We start from the raw sequence: 24,942 nt of genomic DNA on the forward strand, positions 1-24,942 counted from the left end.
AAGCATAACCTCAAACATACAAATGCTACACAAAGATGCAGATAACAGTAATTTAAACTATATCACAATACACATGGTATCCAAATGCATGGATATAATTTAGGGAAAAAAATTTAAGGGCAAGACAAATTAAACAACTTGTTGAAATTTGGGGGTTTTTATATCTGCATCTTGGCAGACAGCTTCCAAAATGGGAGGGCAGGGGGGCAGCTATGTGGTGCAGTGTATAGAGCACCAGCCCTGAAGTCAGGAGGACCTGAGTCCTCTGAGGCCGGAGGCCTCAGACCAAACACTTGACATGTTCTAGCTGTGTGACCTTGGGCAAGTCACTTAACCCCAATTGCCTCACCCAAAAAAAAGGGAGGGCAGTAGTGGTAATTTACTTCTTATTGGGGGCAATGAGGTGACTGAGTGATGAATGGATGGATGGATGGATGGATGGATGTATGGATGGATGGATGGATGGATGGATGGATGGATGGATAGATGGATGGATGGATGCCCTGGTAAGGGGTGGGGAGGTGATCTTGGTGTAGAATGTCTTTCATTGAACTGGCCATTCTTTATAATCTGAACTTGGTCCTTCTCCAGTATCTCCTTTTTGAGTTGTATGTGATCTTATTACCAGTTTTCATTCGAATCCATTGAGGGAAGGGACAATTTTGCTTCTGTTTCTTGGCCAGGAACCTCTTGATTCTGAATATTTTATGAGAGGACACTATGATGAGATGACAGATGAGCTTCCACCATGATGACTGGATGGGGGGAAAAGCAATTGTTTTTTAAAATGTTATTTTCTTCAGTAGTTTTGTGCCTCTTTTAACCAAGATGTTAATTCTCTTTTCATTATATTTTTGCATTACTCTCATTCTTTTCCCAATTTTTCCTCTACTACTCACCAGTGATTCTTGTTGGGCTTGAGTCCAATTGACATTTTTCTTTGAGACTTTGTAATTATTTTCACATTGTTGCATTCTTCTGAATTTATGCCTGGTCTTCCTTGTCACTATAGTAACCTTTTATGTTCAAGTTTAATTTTTCTAGTTTGCTTATTTTTCCAGCCTATTTCTTGACTTTGACTTTTACATTAAAGTTGGTTTCTGCTCACCTTGGGATAGAGAGGCAGTCTCAAGCTTTGTGCTTTTTGTGTGACAGTTTCAGTATTAATTTGGAGGGTCTGCAAGTTTTTGGTTCTTCCAAAGTGGTGTGATCCTGGGAGATGTATAGTCACTTCTCTTCTGGTCTGCACTCTAATCTTTACCCAGAAAGGGCCCTGGTCCCTGGCAAGCACAAGAGCTAGTTCTCCCTTATGACAGACCACCAGAGCTCCTCTCCACCCTGGAATTGTGTATGGCCAATAGAGTTGCCAACTAGTGCCAGCTGTACCCAGTACCAGCAAGGAGTTCCCTGAAATATCTTTCCAATCAGTTGTTTGACCCTCTTATATCTCTGGGCTGAGAGCTTTTAAAGCGCGTGCTATTACTGGGGCCACTATTGCTGTTTCCCTGCTTGCTCCAAATAGGCCTCTACCTCAGTAAAAAATGTCTCTTACCAAACTCCTAAGTTTTCTTAGACTGAAAAAAAAAATCTCACCCTGATCTTTTCTTGGTTTTACCACTTCAAAATTTGATTTGAGGCATTACTTTAAAGTTGTTTGGAGGGAAATGTTGAGAGAGCCCAGCTGAATTGCTGCCTCTAATCTGCCATCTTGGCCCATCAACCTCACATGTACTCTTTAATCCTGTAACACTGGCCTCCTTGGTACTCCTCGCACAAAATACTCCATCTCTGAATTCTGAGCATTTTTACTGATTGTCCCCTTGCCTGGAATTCTCTCCCTCCTTTTGTACACTTTCTGGTTTCCCTAGCTTCCTGCAAGTCCCAGCCAAAATCTCGCCTTCTACAGGAAGTCTTTCCCAAACTTTCTTAATTCTAGTGCCTTCCTTCTATTATTTATTTCCAATTTATCCTTTATATAGCTTGTTTTTACATAGTTCTTTGCATGTTATTTTCCCCATTAGATTATGACCTTTTCAAAGGCAGAGACTGTCTTTTGCCTTTTCTCAGTATCCTCAACACTTAGTACAGTGCCTGGCACATAGCAGGCAATCAATAAATGCTTACAGACTGACTGACTGACCTTTTGCAAGAAACCTTTCCCCATACCTCTTTATTCAAGTACCTTCCCTTTCAGATGACCTCCAAGTTGTCCTACAGAAAAAATATACATTTCTCTGTGAACTTAGATAAACCTTTTTAAGTATAAACCATAAACCAGTTAACCATGCTTGCCCAGTTCAAAGGAGAATGTGAAATGTTTTCAGTCTGGTCATACAACACAACCCCCAAATACCACTTTTCACTAGTGACCACTGTGACTAGTGATGTTTATAGATCATTAATGGTACTTTAACTGTCAACAATTCGTTTTCAATTTGCATATGTAAGTTGTAGGATGTGAAGAATTATAGAGCAGATGAAAAGCTACATTCTATTTTCTATAAATGAAAATATTTAAGAAAAGTTGTCTTTTACTTTTTTAAAAGTCTCTCATTCCCATAATTAGTTTGGCAAAGAAAAAAAGAAATCACTCAAAGCATTCTGATGATACCTGCTGATTTCTTAAGTGAATAATAATTCAAACCCTTTATTGCTCCATGGGACCAAAACAACCTGGCACTTAATAATCCCAGGTAGGAGACTTCTATTTCCCCTACATTTCTAGAGATATATTTTAGCTTCCAAAAGTACAAAAATACAAAGAGTTGAAAGATCAGTTTTATTTTCCAATTCAATTCAACAAATATTTATCAAACGCCCTACTATGTCCAAGCTTCTGGAGGGAGTAAGAAAAAAACAAGACAGTTCTTAGCCTTCAGGAGCTTATATTCTATAGAGAGGATATAATATATATATATATGGATATATAGCCATATATAATATATATGGATAATATATATATGGATATAGAGAGGATATAATATATATATGGATAAAGAAATTAAAAGCTATTTGAAGAAGGAAAAAACACTAACAGAGTCAAGTAATTTCTCTGGCTCTCCATTTCTTCATCTGTAAAATTAGGTGCTTGTACTACATAGTTTACAAGATGTCTTCTAGTTAAGATTCCATGATTCTGTTCATATATGGGTATACACAGTCCTCTCACTCCTGGAGATGGTTCTATTCAATGGTTTAGAGTCAACTGAATGCCCCAGGAAGAAGAGAAATTATCTAAAAAGAGTGATATTCCAAATGTCCATACTTCTAATTCCACATATGACCATACAATAGGTAAGGAAAATGAGTCCACTGTAGAATAAACACCATTCACAAGGTTTCATTTCCTTCTAGGAGTGTGTATTATTTAATTAGAAATCCTAAGTTCTTAAGAATATTATTTTCAGGAAAGAATAGATAACAAAAATTGTAAAATATGCATCATCTGCTTCTGGTACCCCTTTTTTCCTCTTACACCTTTAGGTGTATCCCATTTCCAAGAATCTGACCCTCCACTACCAACCTCAGTTCACAAATTTCAGAATTCACAGAATTTCAGAAAGTTTAAAGATCATCCAATCAATTTCTTTGTTTTACAGTTGAAAGTAAGAAAAGAGAAGTGAACAGATCCCTCTAAAGTAAATGGCAGAGTCTGAATATAAACGCAGGTCTTCTAACTTCATTACATCATACTACTAAGATATTGGATAATAACAGGTTAGGACAGGGGTCGGCAATCTATGGCCAAGGATGCCTGTTTTTGTTTGCCCTATGAGCTAAGAATGGCTTTTAAAATTGACCCTTAGGCCATAGTTTGCCAACCTCTGGCTTAGGGTATTAGTCTCCCTAGGCATGTGTCTGTTTCAATAAAGGACTCACTACTTTTTATAATGCCTGAAGTTCTACAATTTCTATCTTTCTTTGGTATTTTTAAGGCTTGGGAGGCTTATAGTATTGTCACCTGAGGACTCTGCTAAGAGAAAGAAGAAGGATCCACACACTCCCAGAGGATGGCTGAAGATGGTTCTTCAGTGGGACATCCCATGGAGCATGTGAGGGGCTGTGCCCTGGACACCATTCCATTCATGATTCAAGGGCTTTCCCACCCACTCCTCCATTTGAGGGCTATTTCCACACATAATCCATGGAAAGTACTCCAATCCAACGTGCACAAGATACAAAGCAAGAAAGTAACTAACAGGTCTTAATGGTCTTTCTAGTTCTGTAAATTACATCCAAAATGTTCTTAGAATCTGGATTTCCCTTGTAATAAATGATTAGGAGGAAAGAGAAAAGTACTGAAAAGCACAAATTCATCCAATGTAAAGGCAGACAATCTGGCTTCCTATCAGCCTTCCAAACCAGAAATTTCAAACCTAGGCCAACTGTCCAGCTGCTGGCTCAGTAAGCAACATGCCCATAGATCAAAACAGTTTACTAATCCAAATATTAGTTTAGCTCTACAAGTTTCCTTTCCCAAGTACATTTAAGCAAATGCTATGCCCATCAGTTTTAAAGAATATTATAGAGTGAAATCAATAATGTTCTATCAGAATAAAATGCTTTCAAGGAACAAAATTCTTAAGCTCCATACATAATTTTTCCTCAATTTTCTGTAAACATCCATTCATCCACTTTTTCACAGCCCTGACATCAATATTTTGTAAATAGAAACAGGACTGGCTTCCAATGTTGTTGTTCTTTTGTGGTTGTTGTTTTTGGTTTTTGTTGTTGTTTTTTTTTTAATGAGACAATTGGGGTTAAGTGACTTGCCCAGAGTCATGCAGCTAGCAAGTTTTATGTGTCTGAGGCTGGATTTGAACTCAGGTCCTCCTGACTCTGGAGCTGGTGCTCTATCCACTGTGCAACCTAGCTGCCCCTTCCAATGTTGTTTAGTGGAAATTTTAGAATGGTGCTATTAATTAGTATGTCAATCAATCAGAAAGCAATTATAAAGCACTTACTTTGTGTCATGGCACTAAGTGCTGAGAAAATACAAAGAAAGGCAAACATAATCCCTGACCTCAAGGAGTTCACACTCCAATGGGGAAGATTACATGTAAATAACTAATATGTAAATGGGACATATATTCATTAGGGAGATAATCTATGAGGGAAAGGCACTTTTAGTTGAGGGACCTAAGAATATCATCTTGTAGAAGATAAGATTTTAGCTGAAATTGGAAGGAAGTCAGGGAAGAGATGGAGATGATGAGGAAAAACATTCCAGGCATGGGGGTAGCCAGTAGAAATCAATGCATACAGTAGGTGATGGAATGTTATATTGAGGAACAGCAAGGAGGACAGGGTGACTGGATCATGGAGGGCATGGAGAAGAGTTAAATGTAAGAAGACTGGAAGAGGGACCAATTATGAAGAACTTTAAACACAACACAGAGGACTTTATTAAATGTTGGAAGTAATAAGAAATCATTGAAGCTTATTGAGTAACAGAGTTGACATGAACAGACCTGTGCTTTAAGAAAATTACTTTAATATCCGAGTAGAGGATAGATCACTGGGACAAAAATTGAAGCAACATCAATTAGAGGGCTATTTTAATCTATGTACAATATAGATTATAGGATAAAAAGATGTAAATAGGCTGTAATCTTTGCTCAATACTTTTTGATTGAGCAACATACTCCTCAACAATACTATTCCATATTTTTCATTAAACAACATTAGAAGCCAATACTGTTTCTTTTAACAAAATATGAATGTCAGGGCTATGAAAAAGTAGATAAATGAATCTGTAATCTGTAGCACTATGAGAACTATCCATTGATGTATAGAGCTATATAAGATATTCACATGTTATTTTAAATTTAAACATAATATTTGTAATCATTATTTAAGAACTATGTCATACCTCCATGAAAATAAAATAAAACAAATCAGTAAGATAAACCATAATTCTATCCAAATCCAGCAGTTATGGCATAGCACATAACATACAAAATATTTTTAATTAATCATATTCATGGAAAATAGAGCTAAAAATAGTTAGCAATCTGGTCTGATCCAAACCTGAGGAGGAATTCCCCTAAGTACATGCTAAAGGTTACATAGAGTCAGGAAGACCTAAATTCAAATCTAGCCTCAGACATTTACTAACTGTGTGACCCTGGGCACATTGCTTAACCTCTGTCTTCAGTTTCTTTAACAAAAAAAATTGGGATAATAATAGCACCTACCTCTGAGGGCTATTGTGAGGATCAAATGAAATAATATTTATTAGCCCAGTGCCTGGCCCATAGTAGGTGCTTGTTATAAATAAATAATTGTTACGTTCCATCCAGAACTTCCTTGTTTCTGTTCATGGCACCATTATCCTTCTAGTCACCCAGTTTTATAGCCTTGAAGTTGTTTTCGACTCTTCCCTCTCCCTAATCGCATACCTCATTTCCAACCAGTTGACAAGTCTTATTGATTCCACCACTACAACATCTCAGATATTCATCCCTTTCTTTCCACTCGCACAGCCTACATGATTCCTGGGCACAGAGAATGATGGCTCTTTGGGAGATGATCCCAGGACTCTAATTTCCCTGAGACACTGTGACTGTAAAATAGGGAAATTATGATAGGAGGACAATGAAGAGGAAGGGGTACTTCAAGGTGAGACAGCAATGGTGATATCTAGATGCCAGGGGTCCTGGCATCTCCCTGAGACCTAACAGCAAGGAAGGAAATGACTGCCAAGAAGGGAGAGCCAGACCACAGCAGTCCAATGTGGCACAGAGTCTTCAAGCAAGCTTGACTGCATTAAAGGCTACATCTGCCTCCTTCTGATTCCAGAAAGAGAACTACTTTACTTGAGTTTGGAAATTTGGATCTCAAAATACATTGTTTCTACATGATGAGTGCCTAATCTCTAGGCTGACTGTACATGTGTGAATTATTTTCCCTTTGTGTGAATTATTTTCACTTTGATAATTGTTTTAGTCCTAATTAAAAGCATTTTAAAGTTTATATTCCATATCAGGTTTAATAACCTGGAACAAACTGAAGTTGGATGATTTTAGAGGAAATACTGCAATGGTGGCATCCAGGAACCCAGAAGTGCTGGCATATTCTTCAGACCTCATGGAACAAAGAGAGACAGACCTGGATTGGGAAATTAAGCTAAATATTATAGATTATCAAATATATCCTACATTGAAACCAGTAGTTCACATGAATCCAAAGTTTAGTGTAATATGGGTAACATTTGAATACTACTCCTTCCATAAACACAAATCACCACCATTTCAGGACTTAGAAAACAATGAGGTTCTGTGGTTAAAATAAATCATAACCCATTGGCCAACTTAATGATAATTAACATCTGTAAATTTAGTCCTGTCTTCAAAAACTAGTACACATCTAGACAGAAAAATAAAGTCTTTCCTCCTTGGGAGGATCTGTGAAAATCTGTCCTCCATTAATGTAGCCTTCTAGAACCTAAGGTTCTCCATGACCTTGGAGGATAATCTTTGCAAAGTATTACATGGAATTACCAGCATGGAATCTCTGAAAAACATCTAAAGGCATTTTAGGATTTCTACATGTTAACTAAACAAAATACTATTAATATGGTATTATAGAGTTAAAGATGTGATGCAAATATCCTCTGTGAGATAAATAAAATGCATAGCTTTGGAAAATTATTTGCAGTGAAGCATGCTTACATTTTAAATTTCTCAAAAAATTATAATGTAAAATAAATAAATACTTAAATATGAGTTATTTAGGTCTTGTACTAAATAATGTTTTTTGGCTTTAATATTCTGTGCATTTTAGGATGCCAAAAAGAAAAAAAACAGTATTTGTATTCCACCTCCTAGCCAGAAGAAATCTCTGAGATTTGTGCAGATGCAATTTGGTTTCAATCCTAGTGGACACTAATTCACCTGTTGTCTAGCTGGTACATTGGTTAGGATGAGTTGTGAGGCAGTTTTGTTCAGTTAATCTCACATTAAACTTAATTTTGGTTGGTTTTTTTCTAACTCACTTTCCAGATCTTAATTATTATCGTTCTCAGGATTTTTCATTTGTGTAAAACTGTATTACTTACTATATGAGACTATATGAGAAAAGTGTAGGAAAACAGAACACGTTATTAGATCTGATGATGGAAGAGTCTTTAATAAAAATTTCTCTGTTCTTTTGCTGCTAGCAAGCTTTTTAGATATTGCTACTATTGATCCATTTCTCTCTGATTTGAGTCAATAACTGTAACAAAAAATAGCATATTACTTTTTAGCACCTAAAAATTAAAGATGCCAAGTGGCAATATTAGAAAATAATATCACATGTATTCATCTATTTTAATGGCCCCAAAACTCAATATTGTATTTTCATTAATAAGCAATAGGTAAAGTGACAAAATTGTTTATTAGAATGTAAATGTTGAATTTCAAAAGTGTAAACTTTTAAAATAAAAAGATAATGTATTCATATTCTTAAGATGTTAATAGCTGATCTCAGGTTAATGTGCTGTCTCTCGTATAAGCAAACTTCTGTAGGCAGGGATATGCTGGACTCAGATCGAGCTAGGAAACAGATTGTTAATTTCCTATCTGAGAATTTGCACCTCAGAAATTGGCTAATGCCATAATTTAGGGCTTGATTTATTGTTGTTGTTGTTGTTGTTGTTTTTATTTCTGGAGTGATTTGTGAGTTTCTATCACTTGAGAAAGGATGGAAAAATGTTGATAATGAAATTTAGACTTAAAAGTATGTCCTGCATTTTGGAGAGCAAGCTGTTAAAAATTGACCAGTACCTCTACCTGTAGGTTCAATTTTGTAAACCAAAGGATTAAGCCTCCAATGATGGCATAAAATGTATTTATTTATTTTAAGTCAGGGGACCTTTCTGTGCCCTTAAAATTATAGGAGTAGAGAACTATGTATTATGCCTCAGCATAAGGTTGAACCTAATACCTCACCCATAGTTTTTGAGCTTTTTGAAATTAATAAATCTTTCAGTATTACTCATCTTGTGAATTATATTCATTAGATTGTGAGCTCCTTAAGGGCAGGGACTGTCTTTTGCTTCTTTTCATGTCCCCAGCACTTAGCACAGTGCCTGGCACATAGTAGGCACTTAATAAATATCTACCATTCCTAGTGTAGCACCCCCTCTATCTTAGGATGTCACTAAGGCAGGGCCTGGGTTAGTAGAGCCAATTAAGCACATCTGCTTTGTCTACCCTTTCATTGAAAGAACTACAGATGTCTCATGTTTCTACTTTTGAACTAAGCAAGACTCCATTGATTACTCCACACATTTAAAAAGTAATTAGTTTGGTTAGGTAAAAACACTTCTTGACTGACTATTTAGAAAAAAGTTTTCTTTCAACAAGGACCAAAAGAAGTCCACAGATCTCTGAAACAAATATGAAAATAGTAAAGGTGAGAAAACTTCTTAAATCAGAAGCCTGGTTTAACTCATTTCTGGTTTTGAAACATATTAGAACTCCATAGAGCATAAACGCATTTTAAGAAAAATATTAATAGGAATGTATGACAGGAGACTCTTTTTTAATTAGATGAGTAAATATTTTTTTGACCTTTAGTCAACTCTAAGTGATTCTTTGAGCAAAACTTCACTTGAGCACATATCTTTTAAATTCTTGTTAAGGATTATTATGCCAAGCACACAGCTCTAGGAATCTTTCAGAGAATATTAACAGAAAAAACCTCTTTCAAAGCTGCAATGTCTTAGAACACTGACTGGGACCCCTTCCCTCCCACTGGGCCCCTCTAGCACATTTGGCACCAACCTTCGCTGAGTAGGTTATTATGCTTGGTTCCCCTAATAGTGAACACAGCCAAGTTGGGGCAAATAAGTTCTTGGGTGATTATAGGAGTCTCTTTTTTTAAGTCTGACTGAACTTTTTGTAGAAAAAAAAATAGTGTCTCTTTATTGTTTCACCTACCCTCACTTTTTCCCTTGGTGTTTCCTTTTCTTTTCTTTTCAATCTAAAGAGAGAGTGTTTTAACTACCCAAGAAGATTATAAACTCCAAGACAATAGATATTATGTCCACTGTCTCCCACCATCAAACATCAAATATAGTCCTCGATGCACAAGTATTTGCTAACAAACATGGCACCATGCAAGTCAATGTAAACTAAGACTTTGCTTGCAAGAGACTTAAAATCTAAGGCAGACAATACTGATGTGGAGTCATAAGTGTCATGCGAACAATAAAAAAAAATAATTTAAGTTCATTTGATTTTTGTCCAGACCTATAATTTTACTGTTATAGGGAGCTCCCCCATGAAGAACCTATCTTTATTTTTTTTTAGGCAATTGGGGTTAAGTGACTTGCCCAGGGTAACACAGCTAGTAAGTGTCAAGTGTTTGGTCTGAGGCCAGATTTGAACTCAGGTCCTCCTGACTTCAGGGCTGGTGCTCTATCCACTGCACCACCTAGCACCTATCTTTACCAGTACAGATCAACAACTTGTCTATTTCTTATAGTCTTAGAGAGTTGCATGGGCCACTAAGAAATTAAATAATTTCCCAAGGTCATATAGCCGATATGAGTCAAAAACTTGTCTTGATCCAGGTCTTCTGGATTTTGCAGCCAGCTCTCTATCTACCACACTATGATGCCTTTCAACAAATGCATATATTTAAGATGAAAAAAGTTAATACTGTGTGCAAAAGTTCTGGACCTAAATTAAAGCAGATCTGTGTTCAAAGCCCACCTCTGACATTTACTGAGCTTTAACCTCTGTAGGACTCAATTTCCTCTCTTATAAAATAAGGGTAATACCTATAGTCCCTATCTCCCAAGGTTGTTATGAGACTCAAATGAAATAATGGATATAAAGGTATTTAAATATTAACATGCTAATTCTAAGAGAAAATATTATTCCTCTTGCCAATTCTTTTTTAAAAATCACTTCATTCCCCCAAAGCCATTTGCTCAGTGAATATTTATCATTCCATTAAAGAAAAATTAATTTCATAATCAAAACATAAGTGATTTTTTTTTAATTGTAAACAAGTAAACCATAACTATTTGTACATCTTTTGTGGATCATAGCAATTCTTCAATTAAATTATTAAACTATAGCATAAGGAACTCTCTCACCATTCAGCAAATATGACTTTGGTGATCTGATGGATATAACAGATGAAATTAATTTTGAAGAAAAATCTTTCCTCCCCCCCCCCCCCCCCCCCCTGCATATGTGGGCATTTGACTACAATTTGCAATGGAGAGCTGCCATTTAAAACAGATTCTCACCACATGCTGGTCATATCTGGTGAGTCTAAAGAAAAAACTCAATTCCCATTACTACTGTGCCTATATTATGAATGTGAAAAATATTATATCTGGAGTTTAAATAATCTGTTTTAGTCGATGGAAATGGCCATTTTAATGTTTTTTATGTATTTCTTTTTCAAATCTAAATTTGGTAAACTATTAAAAATTAATCAACTATTAATTACAGAACACTATGCTATCATGTCATGGAAATGTGCAAATTATGACACATTAAAGTATTTTTTTGCTCGTATTTAACACATATGCACAATATTTAAACATTTCTTCATATGACAATTACTTCCTTCTATGTGATCTCATCAGTGTGGACACTCCAATCCATCCACTTATTCTCATCTTATCCAATTCTCTTCCATGTCTTCCCATAACATTTCCACAGGGCTACATCCAAAATGCTAAGGGTTTTCCTCTCTCTCTCTCAACATTATGTAGGTAACAATGTAGTGTACTAGCTGTCTACCTATGATTTCTGGTTCTGGCTACAACACTGGCCTACCTTTTTCCATCTTTGATGGTCTCATTTAAGTGGGATATGTGTATTTGTTTGTGTATACACACAAGTCATCAATGATAATAATATGCTGTAGATGATTTACACCTACATTGCATATCTCTGCGACCTATATTTTTGATTTCTTAAAGATTATAATATTCAATGATTTGCAGACATATAGCAAAATTGGGGAAAAGTTAGTGTTTAAAAAAGATGGAATTTTGTTTCAAGGGATCATTAAAAGCACAAACATTATAGAAAATGCAAGTCATCCTGCTTTCTTTTTCAATCTGGGGCCTAGAACATTGTCAATCTGCAGTATCTGCCATAAGACTGTACTGATGGACCAACTTGATAGACCATGCACGCCACTGAACATCAGAGTCTGAATAACAGACATTGCTCATTCACTAGGTTTTTCTTGAGTAACTAGTGAGCCTAAGCTTTTTTCAATACTTATGGATCTTGTTTATGAAGCTCTGCAGCGCTCTGGGACTTGGCAAATCCATGTAATGTCATCTGCAAACAGGAGCATCTGGAGGACCTCACCATCTGTGTCATAGGACATGGAAATTGTACCATTTGTCAGTCTGCCAACTCTGGCATCAATTCTTCCTCAGACACTTCTCACTCCTGCTCATAGTTTACTCTTTCAATTTAGTGGTTGCTGAGATAGAATGTAGATAAGCATTAAAAGGAAAAGGAGAAAGAACCGGGCAGGGGTGTGCTGGTAAATGTTTTTCTCTCTGGAAAAAAAACAAGGTGGGCAGGACATATTTTAAAGTTTAATCTGCATTATTACCATTTTCTCCATGACTTTCTTAAGTCTAGACAATCAAGAAAACAATAAATCAGGCCCTGATTTGTAGGATTTCCTGATTCCTTAGGTGTAAATGTTCACACTGAAAATTCCTACTATCAGGAACCCTTTAGAGCTGGCTACAGCACACCCCTGGAGCCAGGAGGTCAAAGTCATTCACTTATCCTACATCTTTCTCATGTCTAAGGTATTTTCTGCTTCTCCTGTATTCATTGCCTCTACTTTTTTCTTAAAAGGGCATCATGAAGATGTCAACTGATTTCATTATCATTCACAAAAACCTTATACTTAAAAGAAGATTCACCTCATTAAGTCCTATTTTCTAAACAAAATTTGTATTTTCCAAGTTCCTTCCGACACAAAGAGAGAACTTGTCCTATGAAGCTTGCTCCAGGCACCAAGTTACTTGTGATGGCTCTGTCTTAGCCTCAGTCTTTCCAATGAAGTAGGAAATTATCTAACCTCATCTCTCTCATTTCTCCACTTCCATTCCTCAAAACTTTCTATTATCATCACCCACTTTCTTCTCCTTCCTTTTGATCACAGAAGAGGCATCCATCTTCCTCATTATAGCTAATACCTCTCTTATCTGTCATGTAGATTTAATCTCTTACCCTTCAAAGTCTTCTTCTTATCTTCCTGAAAACATGTGTCCCCAATCCCCCCCAAAAAATGGTTTTTCTTAAGTCTTTTACCCAGGCCAGTTACAGTTGTAGCTTTCCTCTCTGCCAAACTTCTTGAAAACATTGCCTAGAAACATTTAGGTGGTGTAGTGGATAGAGTGTTGGACCTAGAATAAGGAAAATCTAAGTTCAAATCTGGACTTAGACACTTACTCACTATGTGATCCAGAAAAAGACATTTAACCACTATTTGTCTCAGTTTCCTCAACTGTAAAATGAGGATAGCACCTACTTCTCAGGTTTATTGTGAGGACCAAATGAGATATCTGTAGAGTACTTAGCACAGTGTCTGGCATATAATAGACCTTTAATAAATGTTTGTTTCCTTCCTTGCTTCCTATATCCAATGCCACCACCTCCTCTATTCCACAATCACTCTCTCCTCAAACATATGTACTGAATGTATGAATGAAATGAATGAATGAATGACTAAAAAGAATGAAAATAATTTATGAAAGTCTTAATATGTGCCAAGAACAGAGCTAAGTGCTGGGAATGTAAGTATCAAAAGCAAAACAGCCCCTACCCCTAAGGAGCTTACATTATAGTAGAAGAAGACAACATACATAAAACAGTAGCAGCCAGGGAAGGCTATTCAAATTTAAACTCCTTATAACTCTACTGAAATTGGTTTTTAGTTTGTTTTGGGGGTTAGGCAATGGGGTTAAGTGACTTGCCCAAGGTCACACAGCTAGTAAGTGTTATGTGTCTGAGGTGGGATTTGAACTCAGGCCCTCCTGAATCCAAAGCCGGTGCTCTATCCACTGAGCCACCTAGCTGCCCTAAAACTGCTTTTGCAAAGGTCATGCATGAACTTGAAATTGCCAAATCCAATTACCTTTCTCCTCATCCTGCTCCTCCTGCTCATTATCCTGGTCTTCCCTCTACCTCTACACCCGGTAAACCCATCCTTTAAAGTTCAACACAAAAGTTCCTTCCTCCATAAAGCTCTTTTTGGTTTCCCATCAATAAAAACTCTCCTCTTCAGACTCCACATGGAGCTTTATTTCACATCACTATGGGACTCTTCTCATGCTTCATTATGTAAAATAATTATCTGTACTTGCATATTATTCCCCTATTAGGCTATAAGCGACATGAGGCTAGGTACCATTCTTCATCCAAATATTTTATTCCTTTCACTCATAAAAAAGCAGTAGACAATTTTTGTTGAATTGGGTTTTATTTTTTCAAGTAAATTTTTTTCCTTTTCAGAGAAATAATAAAGCTAGAGTTTAAGTCAGTAGTTATTGCTACTATTCATCTCCTCAAAAGAATCAGATTCTATTGTCTGATGCACACCACTAAAAGGAGAAAACTGCATCTATGTGTTTTGTTTTTAAAGTCAGCATGAAATACCTTATACCTTCTATTAGATATAATTCAATAGCTAACTGTGTACCATACAATGTAATATGCTTAGTGGCATGCTTGATAAGCGAGTCTCATCATTTTGCTCATTACTCAAGTTGTAAACCAACTAATTGATGTAGTTAGGAATAAAAATGAACTGACTGCTAGAATCGACCAGGCTAAGCTGTCCATTTTTGCCTTTATGGCTTTTATTATAGATGGTAGAACAATAGAACTACAATAGAACAAGTCATATCACAGGATCATGTGAAATGATTTTTTAAAACATCTTAATTGAGAAAAGAAAAACCATCCAAAGGAATTGTATATGTATTGCTGGCCCTAGATGGTATAAGTAGCTTCACCTTTTTATGAGAAGTTGGTCAGAATTAAATTAACCTCTCTCTAATGTGCGTCTGTCTCAGACAGCAGCTCTTAGTGCTTCTACTTGTTAGATGTTCAGAGGTGCCATTCCCTAGCAACTAGAAAATGCTAATTCATGACTTTGATTAAATTGCCTTGTATAGGCTAGGCCTCAGAGAGCAGCTTTTTTTATGCCTCAAATTTATTTCTACATTAGAATGCAAAGGAAGACAGAAATTGCTGAGGTTCAGACAGAAGGCCAGCCCCACCTGGCCAAAAGGGAGGAAATTAGGAATGTGAGGACACTCCCAAACATGCTCACATTCTTTGTTGCATACATTACAGCCAAATAAATGCATCAATAATGCTAAGAACTAAGAGAATGAAGAAAGAGTAAAGGACAGCCTTCCCAGATAATAGAAACATATTAGAAATATTGAGTATTCCAACATATTGGAGGAGAAAATGATATTCCCAAAAGTCCAGTGAGTTCAGTATCATCATACAATCAAAATAAAATAATAGGTTGTGTTATATGGGAGTGTATAACAGTAAAGAAGAATATGTTCGGGTATTTTACAATTCACCCGAGAACTTGGTGTCTCTCCCCCATGCTTAGCTCACACTAACCTCAGGGGAAGCTCTATTTATACAGTATAAACACAGAGGTGAAGTCAGATTAGTATCAGGTCCATGAATCAATCTTGTATTTGGCAGCTGGGCAATAGTAGATTCTTTGGAAAAGATCATCAACCAGTGCTACTTTAGATATGTGAAAAGAGATGCATTTTGCTGTTGATGATTTACCTTGCTATAGGCAAGTCCTATTTCTAAGGAGTATAATTGTTTTATTTGGGCTTCTATATAATTATTGATCCTTAGTTTTAGAAAAGACCTCTGAGATCATGTAGTTCAGCCTATGAATTTCTTTAACATCTATAAAAGTGTTTTAGCCTAGTGGCTGGTGCTCAGTAAGCACTATGGCTTATTCTCTATTACCCCTATGCAAAGGTAGAAATAGGAGATGAATGCACAGCCAAAGCCAACTTTTCTCTTTCCACCTCCATCTAGCCATTCTCTTCCCTAGGTGATGAGTAGGACAGTTGGCAGCAGAACCCTGGGTTGGCCTCATTCTTCTGATGGATTGATGGAAACTGCACAGGAGATCCTGGGGTCAAAGTTGGAGGACAGAAGCTCCCTTTACATCAATCCTACTGCTTCTAGTCTCTACCTTTAACCCATTCATCTGCATATAAGAATGCCTGCCTTGGTGCTATTGCCTTAATCCACAGTATTTTGCTCTTAAATGAAGAAAGATTATTCTCTCATTCACTATATTAATTCCTATAATTGAAAGCTATTCAAGAGTAGAATGCACTATTTCTAGAAGTACTGGGCTCCCCCTCTCTGGAGGTCTTCAAGCAAAGGATGGATGACCATTTGTCAGATATGTTATAGTAAGGGTTCCTTTGTACTATGGGTTAGACTAGATAACTGCTGAGATTCCCTTCAAAATCCCAAATTCTGTGAAATGCCTCTCTAAATGACTTTGTTCATGGTCAGTCTGAATCCATGACTTTCTTCAGGTTGTAGATTAAGTCTTTAATTAAGGATGTTAAGTCATGGAAGCCAGGAGGTGGAGATGAGGAAGGAGAGTATTCCAGGCATGAGGAACAGCCAGTGAAGATGCCCAGAGTTGGAAAATGGAGTTTCTTATACATAGAACAAGCAGGTGGCCAGTGTCATCAGATCACTCATTACAAGTAAGTATTCCCTAGTAAAAAGGTGATCATCTTTATGACAGCTGCTAACAGTTCTTTTCTTGCTCCTAGCACTTTGAATTCCCTTTGTACTTATTCTCCACACTACTTCTTCAGGATTTAGTGTCTGCCATACTGTACTATTTGTTAGTTGTCTTTTGGCATGTACGTGTCTTCTTTTCCCATATAGATTGTAAATTGTGAAAGGGTACTGAGAGAGGAAGCTATTGGCACCTTAGGGCACACACACACACGCACGACGCACACACACACACACACACACACACACACACACCCACACCAAAAGCAAATGAGAAGAAAGAACAAGGACTCTCTAACACTGAAAAAAGGCCAAGATTAAGAGGAAAACTGTAGAGAAACACGAGAGAAATATCCCATTTCCTTGTGCCCCAGGAGACACTTCTGGTAACTGCTATAATTTAGGAGGGCTCTTTCTTACTGGTCCTATAAGCTAGTTCAACTATGTGGCTCAATGTGAATATGAAGTGAGAATTTGGGGATCAAAATTGTCAGTTTAATACTACTAAAGTCAGTTTCTTTCTACCTTAGGATCAATTTATTCTGAATATGAAGAAAAACAAAATTGGAAGTAGAATCAGATCATATTCTTGAAATAATTCAGTACCTCCTTGTAGGATGGGAAATGAAAACTTGGATTTAATTAATTCAGAATCTGTCCTGTACAACAAACTAATTTTGAATTGTTACCTTAATATCAAGATTCCCCAATGTTAGAATAAAGTAAAAAGGTTAGCTTGGGTCTCCTTCCCAGACAAAGATTTTTTTTTTAATACCCAGACTTAGGAGCCTGGTTGGCAGGGAAAAGATAACTAGAGACTTAGAGCCTTAGGTCTTAAGTTACCACTCGCCACACCAGCTGGGAAATATTCTACTTCAAGCTTTTATGGAACCAGGTTGTGGAAGAAGGAGCAGGGAAAGAGAAAAGGGCTTATACCAAACAATAAGGAGGAAATGGTAAAGGTACTTTGGAGGGAGTTGGACTAGTAAAGGCGGCTAGAGACTGATTTTTTTTGCAAGGCAATTGGGGTTAAGTGACCTGCCCAGGGTCACACAGCTAGTAAGTATCAAGTTAGAGACTGAATTTTGAAGGAGAAATTTGGGGAAACAAAAAACAAGCACCAGCATTTTGTATAGTATATGGCACACAGTAAGTGTTTAATAATTTTTAAAATTCAGTCAGTCAACAGTAAACAAATATTAAGTGCCTACTATGCACCTGGCGCTATACTAAACACTGGGGATACAAAGAAAAGCAAAAGACAGTCCTTGCTCTCAAGGAGCTCACAGTCTAATGGAGACGACAACATGCAAACAACTATACACAACAAACTACAGCCCAGATAAATTTGGGGTAGCCTCAGAAGGAAATACTAAGGGAAGGTACTAAAATTAAGGAGTACTAGGAAAGGCTTCTTGAAGAAGATGGGACTTTAGCTGAGATTTGAAAGAAGTCAAGGAACCAAGGAGGCAAAGATAAGGAGGAAGAGAATTCTAGGCACTGGAGACAGCCAATGAAAATGCACAGTGTCATGTGCAAGGAAAAGCAAGGAAACCAGTGTTACTGGATCTCAGAGTTTATGAAGATGAATACAGTATAAGAAGATTGGAAAGTTAGGAGGTGGCCAAGTTTAAAGGATTTCACACTTTTCACTGGAGATTATTGAATAGCGACTAATATGGTCAGATCTGAACTTTAGGAAGATCAACTTGACAGCCAGTAGAAGATGGATTAGGGTGGAGAGAGACTTGCAGTAGGTAAATCAACCAGCAGGCTATTGCAGTAATCCATGTAAGAGGTAGTGAGGGCTTATACCAGAGAAATGGCAGTGTCATAAAAGAGAAGAGGACACATAAAAAAGATATTGAGAAGGTAGAATGTACAGAACTTACTAATAGATTGGAGAGAAGGGTAGAGAGGGTGAGAGAATACAAGAAGTCAAGGATGACAACCTGGGTGGCTAGAAGAATGGTGGTATTCTTGACCATAACAGTAAAATTAGGAAAAGCTGAGGATTTTGGTGAAAAGATAATGAGCTCATTTTGGGGCATGTTACGTTTAAGATATCTATAGGACATCCATTTTGAAGCACCAATGGGCAACAGGTCTAGAGGCTGGGAGAGAAGTTGACACTGAATAAATGAACCAGGAAATCATCAGCATAGAGATGACAAGCGAATCCATGGGAGAGTATGATATCACTGAGTGAAATAGTAAAGATGGAGAAAAGGAGATAACCTAGAGCAAACTCTTTTGGTCCAGCAACCATCTACCATTAGTGGGCATAACCCATACAAAGATCCAGCAAGTAAGAAGTAATGGTCAGACAGAAAGGAGGACAACCACATAAAGTAGTGCCGCAGAAAACTAAAAAGAGTATTAAGGAGCAAAGGGTGATCAACAGTGTTAAAGGCTGCAGAGAGGTCAGGAAGCATTCGTTCATTTTAGGCCTACCTCTTCGTCCAACTTCTCCTTCCAGGTTCTGTGGAAGAAAGTTGAAACGAAGAAAAAAGACCAAGAGGGATCAAGAGAATTGAACCGAAGAGGAAGAATCAAGAAGGAAAAGAGCAAAGGTGTCGAGGCAAGCCTAGATAAGAAAAAATAGGTGGAACAATTAGAGTAAGCTAGATTGATAGAGTGGATTGGTGGATGTAGCAAATTAGTGAAATGGGAGGTTGCTGCAAGAAGGAAGAAAAAGAAGGGTATGACTGTGGAGATATTGAGATTAAGGAAAGGAACTCAAGCGGAGCTGTCAAGTTACTAAGAGTTGATAATTGACTGTAAAACAAAATAAGCAATAAGCAAAAAGAACTAGAGGTCTTTGTGCAAGGAAGAAAAATTGACCTCATATGTCACTGAGATTTGGTGGAATGAAACTCATGTTTATAATAAGGCCCCAGATGGCCACAGCTTCTTCAAAAGAACAGGATTGAGAAAGTATAATCACACATAGAAATTCAGAAACCAGAAAGGGAAACAGGGTGGGAAACATTTGGGGAATAATAAATGGAGGAAAAAACAGAAGTTTCTCTGTCATTATGGCATTGAAGTATACTATGGACTACCTGGACAGAAAGAAGACATAAAGAATCTAGAGAACAAATCACAAACCTGAATAGAGACATGGTAGTGATGGGGACTTCAATTATGAAGACATATGTTAAACTCTGTGTGTTTGTGTGCGCGTGTGTGTGTGTGTGTATGTCTTCCAAAAGAAGAGCAGATAATAACTTCTTGACTTGCTTTAATAAAAACTTCATCTTTCAAAAGCTGGAGGAAAATTCTATTCTGGATCTGATTCTCTCTAACAGGGATGAACTAGTTGCTGGTATAGAGATGAGAGAAACCTTGAAGGAAAGTGACAACTGCTTCCTTATGTTTGTGATAGAGAGAGGAAATTCAGATACAGTCTGACATACGCCCTAGATTTCCAGAATAGAAATTTCAAAGTGTTCATAGGAAAGGTAAGGCAGGATCTCATTAATTAAAATTCTAGAAATGATAAAATTACATTAATATTAAAATTTAATATAATTAAATTATTTTCATTTAATATAATTTTAAAAAGAAGACAAATTCCCATGGATTAAATTCTAGCAGTAGAAAAAAGCTCAAAAGTTATGAAAAATGTTCAAGATTAAAATTCTAAACACACAAAGGGCAACAATTTCAATGGAGAGAAAAAATGGATTTTTTCTGAAAAGACCAATATGTATGAATAAGATAGTCACTAACCAATTTTTAAAAAATAAAATGTGCAGATGATAGAAGTAAATACAAGTAACAGTGAATGAATGAAAAAGTATGGAACAGTCCTGAAAAAAATGGTCTCCAGAGCACTAAAGTTCATAATGAGCTGAGACTGATGAGACAAACTATGGACAGAAAAAACAGAGTGTTTTGTATTGTTTTGTTTTTAACAATGAAGGGATATAACCTTTGCTCAAGGTGGATGGGACAAAAATGATGAATGAAAGTGAAGGCAGAACTGCTCAATCCTTTATGCTCATTTTCTTCACAAAGAAGAATGACCTTTGTACTGAAAATGAGAGGTCAAAAATTACTAACAGAATTGATAAGTGAGGGATTAATAATAATAGCTAGAATTTATATAGAACATTTAGGTTTGCAAAGCACTTTATATATGTTTTCTCATTTTATCCTCACAATGATCCTGTGAGATATGTACTATTGTTATCCCTGCTTTATAGATAAAGAAACTGAGGCTGACAGAGGTTATGTGACTTGCCCATGGTGTTACAGCTAGTGTCTAATGCAGGATTTGAGTTCAGATCTTTCTGATTCCAACATTCCATCAAGTGTGGTATCTCCCTAGTTATCCTTTACAAATTCAAGTCCCCTAACCTGAACTATACCTCATATTCAAGTCACCTAAACTAAATCTCATATACTGAAAGAGCTAGAGGCCGTGATTGCTAAACCACTGTCACCAGCATTTGAAAGATCATGGAAAACAGAAGTATTACGAGAGTGGAGAGAGACAAATGTCCCAGTTTTCATAAAAAGAAAGAGAACAGAATCTGCCAACTATAGGCCAGTGAACTTAACTCCAACTTCTGGTGAAATTCTGCAATGCATCATTAACCACTATGACTGGGAAACATCTAGAAAGGGAGTGGTGTCAACACAAAGAGACAGCATTACTTCATCAAGAACAGTTTGCTAGCCTAGCCTTATTTCATTTTTTTTTTTGATAGCGGTATTAAGTTTTTGAATAAGGGGTATAAGGTAGATGTTTACCTAGATTTGAGCAAAGCATCTGACAAAGCACCTCATGCCATCCTTATGAAAAAAGACAAAGAAATGGGGCCTAGAATTGACAATATAAATCAATTAACTGAATAAAAGAGTAGCCATTAATGATTCCATGTCGGTTTGGAAGGAAGCCTCCAGTGGAGTGCCTCAGGGATCTGTGATTGGTCCTACACTATTTAATATTTTTTTATCACTGACTTGAATAAAGGCATAAATGGCATGCTCATCACATTTGCAGATGACACAATACTAAGAGGGATAAAGCACACTGAAAGACAAGAGTCAGGATCCGAAAAGATCTTGACGGGCTAAAATATTGATTGGGCTGACATATCACAAGAGCTTAATAAATATTTGTTGACTGACTGGTTCTAAGAAAAAGAAATTCAATAGGGATAAATTCCTTTGAGGTATGCGTTAGATTACATGGTTGCTGAAGTCTCTTCTAACTCAAAATGCTATGATTTTGTGAACAGGATAAACTACAGAAATATTTGTTAAATGAATGGCATTAGTAGGTCCTTGGTCTATGGTAAGAAGTAATAATGGGTAAATAGAGTACTAGCCCTGAAGACAGGAACACCTTGCCTCAAGTCCCATGTCTAAAACTAAGTGACTGTGTGACCCTCAGAGAATTGCCTAGCATACCAAGAGGTTAAAAAACCTCTTGGTATGCTAGGCAATTCTCTAAAAGGATAAATTACAGAGAAGTTGCAGGCCTACATTGTAGATGCATTTCCTAATCTGGAAGTTCCTTTTATCAATGAATACACAGGTCCTGTCACTATTTCTAGATTTATAACACTGACTTATTCATTATTTCTCACATAAAGTGTCAATATTAGCTGACAAATTATCATTACTAATGCATTTAAGGCTCAAGGGGAGTACTGAATTCCTAAATAAGACAAATAGCACAAGATTAGCAAAAGTGCTTTAAAAACTAAGAGAACATACAGATGCAAGTATGATTATGTGGATTTAAGACTTTTGTTCATAGAAGTATAGTAAAGAAATTTCTTATGATTATCAAGTTAATTAATTCAAATTTCATTGATGTTTAGTATTCTCGAAGGAGCTATCCATTCAAACTTATGTGAAAGTACATGCCAGTTTCCATAGACTGTTCTGTCAAGAAATAACAGTACTGTTTTTTTAAAAATCTGACATTGTTAAAGTTCACATTGACTAACTGGAAGGCAATTAGATGTTCAGAGATGGCCTGTATCCTGACTGAAAAGAGCAGGCTCCACTCTATGAATGTAAAGTTATATATCCAAGAAAAAAGCATGTAACATTATAGAGGGACCACTTATCTCAATAAAAAGGATTTGCTTTTTATCCTTTATGGATTCTACTTGGAGAAAAAAAAAATCACTGTGAACCTAGAAAGCTAGAATTCCTAAAAACAGTCATAGAACAGGATTGTTCTTCAGCGTCTAGGAGTCTGGTGGGCCAAGGACCAGAGCAAGAAGAGAGGTTAACATTGCCAAGATTTGCCTTGAGACCATAGTGTCCCAACTTTCAGAAATCCCTGCAACCTCTCATCAAGCAGGTTTATACATATATATATATGTATACACACACACACACATACATATATTTTATATATATGTATATATATAAAGGATTAAACACATGTATATTCAGTGCCATTATTGATTTACAAAAGTTAAAATAATGCAAATACAAAGCACAACAAAAATCTCCCTCCAGGTTCTTTTTGAGGAGAGCAATTTAAGGAGTAAGTTAAGTAAGGAGGCTTGAAGTAAGAACTCTGAGATGATTGAAAACCTTGAAACAACCTGGCCTCGCTGTTCCCAGCTTTGTCCACTTGGCAAAACCTGTCACAGATCATAGAATAACAGAATCTCTGAGTTGGAAGGGGCCTTGGGGGTTACCTAGTCTACCCAAACCAGAACAAGATTGCCTCTGCAATATAGCTGACAAGTGGGCATTCAGCCTCTTCTTGAAGATCTCCAGGAAAGGGGAACCCACTACCTCCAGTGGCAGAACATTTTTTTGGATCAGTCTAATTGTTAGAAGTTTTCCTAATATCAAGCCTAAACTTGCTTCTATTCTACCCTCAGGAGCAAAGCAACACAAGTTTAATCCCCTTTGAACCTGACATTCTTGCAGATACCTGAAGACATCAAAGTGTTGTTTGGCCTTTTCCTAGTTTGTTTGTTGTTGTTGTTGTTGTTTTTTAACTCGTCTTCTGGTTCATTTCATAGATAAAAGACACTCTGATATATGAAGCATTAAAATAATCGCTGTGAAAATTGTTAACACACAGTTCTAAATTCCAACCTTGGAGAGAAGTTAAGATTTGTATTCAGGCGCACAAAGATATACTCCAGGTGATAAATAAGGAAACTGTTAATCCATTTATTTTCCTAGTTATAAGGTTATCAGATCTGCTCTCAAAATAATCTCCTCAGCTTGCATTCCAGATTCACCAAGGCTTTTTAAAAGCAGTCTGGAAAATCACACCACTGTGACTTTCTTTTCTTTTTCATATTAAATTGTCAGGTATTTACCTTAAATCACCTTAAGGGAGCAGTTGACAATAGATGTTTAAAATACTCAGCCAGAGAAATGGTTGTTACTGGTTTTTTCTACTCCCTAAAATAATCTCTTGGTAAGAATGACTAGTTTAATTTTTCAAATGTGAGATCACTCTCCTCAAAAAGAATTTGGAGAGATTTTTATTATTCTATATCCTTGCATTATCCTAACTTTTATAAACCAATAATGGCATTGAATATATGTGTGCTTAAAAAACACATACATAAATGCACATACATATTTTTGTGTGTGTAGAGAGTGACAAAGAGAGAGAGAGAAATCTTTATATTATGTTGCCTGTGGCCTAGGAGACATACTTTCCCACAAAGTCCTGGCTCTGGACTTAAGTAGACATATTCAATCCTGCCATCAGTCAGTCAGTTCATAAGTATTTCTGAAACACTTTTTATGTGCAGGCACTATGCTAACTGCTAACCACCCAAAGAAAGGCAAAAACATAGTCCCTGCATGAGACAACACTTAAATAATTAGATATTTACAAGTATAGATACTATATATGGAAGATAATCTCATAGGGTAAACTAGAGTGTTGATTCTGTGGGTGAAGAGGAGGTTTACAAGAGATGTTATAAAGATAGAAATGACATAATTTGGTGAAGAAAAAAAGAGGGCCCAGAAGGGCACTGGGGGACACTTTCAGTTGATCTTTATCATACCAACTGGCTCATTATGTCTTTACCCCCAGAAGTCCCAGGGAAAACCTCTTAAATAACACAGATTTAAGGGGTTCCTTCTAGAAAAGCTACTCAATGTACAAAATAGTATATCCCAAGTA

The 24,942-nt window shown here is 36.7% G+C and overlaps 1 pseudogene; it reads right to left on the reverse strand.

Annotated features, from left to right (window-relative positions):
- Positions 1-563: 563 nt before the first annotated feature.
- LOC114031771 overlaps positions 564-24,942 on the reverse strand; it is a 109,699-nt pseudogene continuing 85,320 nt past the window's right edge.

This window comes from Vombatus ursinus, unplaced genomic scaffold, assembly GCF_900497805.2.
Source record: "Vombatus ursinus unplaced genomic scaffold, bare-nosed wombat genome assembly UNPS02015255.1, whole genome shotgun sequence".
NCBI classification, from domain to species: Eukaryota; Metazoa; Chordata; class Mammalia; order Diprotodontia; family Vombatidae; genus Vombatus; species Vombatus ursinus.